The sequence below is a fragment of the Macrobrachium nipponense genome, chromosome 12 (assembly GCF_015104395.2).
Source record: "Macrobrachium nipponense isolate FS-2020 chromosome 12, ASM1510439v2, whole genome shotgun sequence".
Lineage (NCBI taxonomy): Eukaryota > Metazoa > Arthropoda > Malacostraca > Decapoda > Palaemonidae > Macrobrachium > Macrobrachium nipponense.
In genome coordinates this window covers 77,345,062-77,352,315 of record NC_087205.1, presented here as the reverse complement: position 1 = coordinate 77,352,315, position 7,254 = coordinate 77,345,062, and positions in this window count along the sequence as shown.

Here is a 7,254-nt window from a genome sequence, read left to right as displayed (position 1 = left end):
TTTTGTGAAATATATATTTAATGAAAAATATTTATTCAATGAAAAATATTTAAGTGGTGAAAAATGCTAAAAAAAAAATTCAATTAAGTATATTTATTCAATGAAAAATATTTATTCAGTGAAAAATATGTATTATTAAGTATTTGCATGGTAAATATTTATTTATTAAATATTTCTTCACTGAGAAATATTTGTTAAATGAAACCATTTGTTCAGTGAGTGAAAAAATTTTAAAATGAAAAATATCTGAGTGAAAAAAATTTTAAAATGAAAAATATTTATTCAGTGAAAAATATTTATTCAATGAAAAGTATTTTAATGTCAATATTGATTCAATGAGAAATATTTATTCAAAGAAAAATACTAAATTAATGAAAAATATTTAATCAATAAAGAATATTTCAGAAAAAATATATATTTAATGAAAGATATCAAAGGAAATTTTGTATTCGATGAAAAATATTTATGTACTGAAAAATATTTTGCTCACTAGACCTTTATTTTATACAATTTTACTTAAAATATGTTCTTTGCTGATTAATTAGAGTTTTTCATGTCATTATTTATTTGGCCTTGTTTTGATTATAAAATATAATGTAATTTTTGTTGGACAATTTGGAACTAGGAATTTTTGGGTTGGGCAGAGAGAGAGAGAGAGAGAGAGAGCAGGCGTGGAATAAAACCCGTACCTTCGAGAGGTATCTGATAGCAGAAGAGGCTTAATTGCCAGATGACAAGTTATTTGTTCAATGTGCAAATATTTTGCATCATTTAAAAATGGGTGTGGGGGGGGGGGTTGGTATTTGTTAGCAGCCTTGTCCCTTGGGGATGGGGTGGGGATGGATGGTTTGAAGATATTATTATTGTATTATTATTATTATTATTATTATTATTATTATTATTATTATTATTATTATTATTGGAAGAAGCCCACCAAAGGGGCCATTGACTTGAATATTATGGTGTTCATAAGAAAGAAGTAAGAGGAGGTAAAGGGAAATACAGAAAGGATAGACACTTTCAAAAAAGAAAGAATAAATTAACGAATTAATTAACATTTATAAAAATGTAAGTAAATTACTAAATGCAACGAGAATTGTCTTCCAGGGTAGTATTGCATTGCAACATCATCTCACGCTACCTGTTTATCTCTGCTACTTCATCAATGTTTGAGTATTTTCCAACCCTGGCATTTTTCTCCCTTCCGCCCCAAACTCTGTAGACGTCGATCTCTCAGTTTCACTCCTGTTTCAGTTTCGTTTCCTCCTCTCGTTGCTTATAGTTTGTCGTCTGTCTCTCGGTATATCTGTTTCTTAATTATTTCATCCATTGTTTTTATTTCCTATTTTTTTATTTACTCTAGAAGTTACACTGAAAGCCGTATCATTTTTTCTGCCTGGATAAAATCGTTATTTTCACTTCGTGGTATTCTCTCTCTCTCTCTCCCTCCCTCTCTCTCTCTCTCTCTCTCTCTCTTCTCTCTCTCTCTCTCTCTGAGTTCGTTTTGTCTACTGAATAGCAGATTAACACTTGAATTCGATTGACGTACAGTCTTTTTATGATTTATTATTGTATGTTTTAGTATTTTTTTTTTAGATTTTTACTTGGGTATTATATTCAACGGATTAATGTCCCGAATAAAAGATTGAGACGGTTTCTCTTTTTGGTACATTTACTGCTCGTGTAGTTAGACCCACATTCCGTTTTACCTCTGGAATACTACTGGAACACTTCTGGAACTTGTGTTGGAAGGTTTCCAGATACCATAGGCAGACTTTACACTCTGGAAAACGTGAGGAGAAAAACTGTAATAAAAACTCGTGGAAGGTCAACTGTCAAACAACAAACATTGTTGCTGAACAGTTGACCCCACAAGTTTTTATTTTAGCTCATCTAGGTAACGTTTTTTGTGATATAAGGGCAGTAGGAAGTAGGCTAAGATTGTTTTCTTCTGTGTTCAGTCAAGTCGGTACCTTGAAAACGCGTATACCTAATGCGTCCACTCTAAAGTAAAACGTCACAAATGTGTCAGGAACTTATATACATATCTCAAACATGGTTGTTGACAGGAACTTATATACATATCTCAAACATGGTTGTTGAAAACAAGTCAGCAACCGTAAGTTGAGAACGAATCTTTGGTAGTTGCTGGATAATCGTAGGAAGCAATGGTTATGTGTATCAAGAAGTCGTGGACTTGTGTACATGTTAGTGATGTGTGGACGATGAGTTCCCATTTTATATATATGTTCTGATAAAACCCAGCTCACTTGGAGAGTATTTTGTTTAACTTGAAGGTTCCTTTATCCTCTGGGATGGATTCAGTAGATAAGGGAGAGGCGTGGCAAATATGGAAAGTCGAGGGAAATGTGAGACTGAAGTTCCATCAGGAGGAAAGAGGGAGTTTGTGGTTGGGTCAGTTGGTGTTGTCAAGAACCGTCTTCCCTCGCATGACACTTAACAAGAATTCTGAAAGATCCTTCGTTTTCAGTAAGTAAAAGGGATGAAGCTGCTGGCCTCATAACCTTTTCTTGACCCCTGTAGACGCTGGTACCTTATCATTACTTGGTTGACTGGTGGGCGGCAGGTCTGAATCGAACACCGGACCTTGCAAATGCGAGTCTAGTGTTCTACTAAGACATTTTCCGTAGATTGAGTGACATTTAACATTTCGGTTGCTGGATATGAGTATGGGCTCTTCCCACCGTGGATGTTACCCACCACAGTCAACTAACCACCAGGCACAGAATTTACTGCTTGGAACAAGCATGATCATATATTTCCCTGGAAACGAATGACTTCTTGCTGTTTCCCCTCTCCGGGATCGATCTCAGGACTCTAGTTGGGATTCTATCTGGAACATCTGAAGAGAGAGTGAATATAGAATTACTATTTATTTGAATTTGACCGAAGATGAAGATTACTGTTAAATTTGAGGCGTTAGACCCAAAACACATGGGCTTATAGGGCCCTGAATGCCCTCCCCCCCCCCCCTTCCCACAAGCCCCCACCTTCCAGGCTTAAATTCCTCTCATTCAATAGATTATTGATATGATAGGTAATATCCACTTCCCTCTCTACAGCATACTTTAAAAGCCAGCGAATATCGAGGTAATATCCACAGAGGTCATTGCAGTGAAGAAAATGAGAGGGGAATAGGAATTAAATCTCTATCATTCGGCTGAAAGAATTTTTATTTCATTTTGGAATGATGACGGAATCCACAAAATCCTTAATATCTGCTCTGACGAACTTCACGGGACAATGAAATGATTTTTCCTCCATTTAGGTTTTTATTAATAGTCCCCCGAATCCTTTTCTGTTATTATAGAGGATTTGAATGTGAATTATCATTGTAGTGTTTGTGGGCCGTCATTGTTACGTGAAGCGTAGCGTATGACTGGGCTCTTGTGTGGAATTTTATTTGGGGAAATAAAATATTCGGGGAAATGATCTAGACAGTTGTTTCCTGTTTGTCTCCAGAGGATATTGATGGTGAGCAATTCTAGAGTTTTAGAGGAGTCAAAGAGATTAGATTCCGAAAACCACGATAGTCAGGAGGTACCGCGTTCAGTTACAGTAGCACTTCCACTTAATGGACACTTTGGAGTCCGGACTTCTCCCAAGTGACAAATTTCGTCAAGTACGAAAGGACCCTATGTCATTGCCTGCACTTGGACATTTTGGAGATATCTCAGAGCTGACGGCAATTCCACATCGTCCTTAACTTAAATTAATGAATGTTACACTTAACGTTCGATGAAGGAGATTTGTCAAGTCATGTGTGACGTCTAAAATGTAGCGAATCAAAAAATGATGTTAATTACGTAACTGCTGCTACAGAATCCCGTTAAGCTTAGGTGCTACCTTTATTACAATTTTCTTTTCCAGGAGCCTCAACTTAACAGTGTGTAATACTTTAAAGTCGGTGAGGGTTTTCAGTATTAAGGTTTTTCAATAAAACCCCTAGGCAAGCAGTGTTTAACGTATTAAACCTCTGTTTTGAAAAAATAAAACTATTTTAGGGTAAAAGTCTTGTGGTTTATAAAACTAAATCAATAGTTATCTTACATAGACAATGTTGGATGCAGCTGTTGAAATTATCTCTCTCTCTCTCTCTCTCTCTCTCTCTCTCTCTCTCTGTTGGCCTGTAGACTACTAGCCCTTTACAGTAGGCTGAGCTGCTTATAACCTTGCTTATAACAATCTATTCCCTTGTTAGTAGTCGTGTAACGCTAGACCTAAGAAATCCCAGTAAACGAGAGAGAGAGAGAGAGAGAGAGAGAGATTAAACACTGACGCTGCCTTCCCATGATAAAAGATAAAACTTTTCTCCCTCGAAAGGAAAGAAAAGTTGGAAAGACTTTCAGGAGAGAGAGAGAGAGAGAGAGAGAGAGAGAAGTAGATCACAAGGAAGAAGTAAAGTTCAACAAAGTTTCCAAAAGAAGAAGAAGAAGAGAGGAGCCAAACTCTTGATGCTCTCCTTATTTAAGCTCCAGAAGGAACTCAGATGTTTAATGCAACAAAGCCCTCTGCTTCCAGAGAGAGTGAATTCAAAAGAAAGAAAAAAAACATAATATATCTGAAAAAAAACTTGTCAGCAAAAGGAGACATAAAAGATAATAGACAATAGACTATAAAGCAAGAACAGAAATAAAGGCGATAACATCACAGTGAACATATGGGACTGCCCCCTTACGAACTTTCTCCCGAGGTCTTGGCTACACTAATTGAGTCCCTCACCTGGCAAGTTACCCCCCCCCCCCCCACCATAGACTTATTGCTGTAGGGGGACAAGGCATCCAGTTCTCTCTCTATTTCTCTCGTATTTCTTTATGGTTCCTCGCTCAGGGGAAGAAGGCAATAATAGAAAAAAAGAATCAGGAACGAATTGGAAAGGGAAGGAACTGAGATCAGTCACATGAAGCTGTAAATTATGTTAAGGAGGTCGGAGGTCGTTCATTCGTTCTCCCTAGAGAGAGAGAGAGAGAGAGAGAGAGAGAGAGAGAGAGAGAGAGAGAGAGAGAGAAATGGCTCTTAATTGTATTATCAAGATTCTAGATTCCCTCAATCTCGAGGCATTTTTCATCCATAGCATTTTCTTCAATTTTAAAATCTTATCACATCACAAAATCCTTCTTTAACCTCAAGTTATATTTTCATCCACATTATTGACTTCGGTCATTAAATCTATCGACATGTCACCTCGACAGCATTTTAGTCTTTCCTCATTTATTTTGGTGGTAAAGTTCAGATGGACGTAGATGGACCCTTCCCCGAATTAAATTTTGGACTGGAATATTTATTCAACGAAAGATGCCTCATTGTGTCTTCTTTCAATTGTTTACGATTTTTTGTCTTCCTCTTCTTCGTCTGCTTCATTGTGTGTGATATTTAAGCGCTAAAGGTTTATGTTTGGTCTTCGTCAAAACGTGAGTAATTTCATTGTCATTTTTGAGACATTTCCGAGGTTTTAGTCCTAATTTTTTCTGTAGGAATTTGCTAGGTTCTTTCTCCGAGCTTATCTGAGTTATAGGATCCATTTGGAAAGATAAAGAACAGCCTAATATTAATTTGGAAAGTTTCAGAATCATACTAAATTTACCCATACAAGTTCTGTCCAGGAAATATCTAACGTAAACGAACGTAACGTATAAATATACATCTATTTTTCAAGAAAGATTTTCCTCGTGAGAGGAGAGAACTTCAAATGGAGCAAACATACCAACATATACATACATACCTTTGTGTACGTTTGTGTGTTTGTGACGCAGCGAAGGACAAAAAAATCCTTTGGCAATACCCGGAATGCTTTTCCTACAATCACGCCGGCCGGCAGTTGCAAACATTGACACAGCACTCGGGTGGCGGGAGGGAGACATTTGCGGAGGAGTGCCGAATTGTGGGGGGTGGGGGGGTGGGGGTCGCGAGATGTTGTGCAGGGGGTGGGCCTTTGAGGCGTCACACTTTCGACGGTTTTGGCAAAATGCTGAGTATTTCGAGTACTTAAGAACACTGGGTATATTGTTCCTGTAGGCAGGTTTGACTTCAGGATCTGTGCAAAGTTTCTTCCTTCGGTCCCTATCTGCAACCCCTTTCATTCATTTGCTGTACCTCCGTTCATATTCTCTTTCTTCCATCTTACTTTCCTCAGCCTCTCCTAACAAGTGTTTCATAGCAGAACTGCAAGAGGTTTGACTCCTGTTACACCTCTAGAGCCTTTTTACTCTCTATTACCATTTTAGCGCTGATTGACCTCATAGGTCCCAGCGCTTGCCCCATGGCCTCAATTTTATGTTCCATTCCATTGCTTACTCAACCACACAATTGAGAGTTATTTTGAGTTGTGAGATTCACGCTAGATCTGAAAATGCAAGTCCAGGGATTTTAATTGGAACGCCACATAAATATTGCTTTAAGAAAGAAGAATAAAAAAAGATGTTGAGCTTTAGAGTTTGGGTGGTAAAGGGTCATACTATTGCCGTTTGGAGTAAAAAATAAAATAGTAAGTTCCCACTTCAGAGGAATTTTAAATTTACCCTGAATATTGGAAATTGTGCTTTCGTTTCAATCCCTTTGCCAGTGGACTCTGAAACGAAGACGGTGGCCATTTGCCAGCAGAAGGGAGGCGAGGCCAGACGACCTTTTCCACACGAAGGCGCCAACAGGTTCCCACAGACCGAATTCCAGGTGCAGTCAACCACTCGTCCAGATTCAAGCTCAGCGTTCCAGGCGAAGGAGAATCGTGTATGATTTTTACTTAATCCAGCTGTGATTCTCAGCGCTGGATTCCAGGATGTGACTGATTGGGCGGTTTGGGTTCTTCCAGCAACGTTGGATTAATCAGTTGGGAATCGGAGTTTTCGGAGAAGGAGGAGGAGGATCAAAAGAGGAAAAATGGAAGAAGAGGAGACGAAGTAGATAAATGAGGAGGAAGAGAAAAAAAAAAGAAGGGGAAAGGGAATATCTCTCTCTCTCTCTCTCTCTCTCTCTCTCTCTCTCTCTCTCTCTCTCTCTCTCTTGTGAGGAGTGGACAAAGAGGCAGGTAGAAGTGTTACTGACTTTATTACAGGTAAGGGAAATTTAAATATACAGCATGCGGACGGAAATGTGGTTACCGACCCGCAAGAGAATAAAAGTGGGTCGGCGAGACCCGATTTGTGTTTCTTGAGAGACATATAATACAAAATATAAAAGTACACAAAATATGATTATACAAGATATATACATTGGCGGAAAGCCCGCTGAACGCTC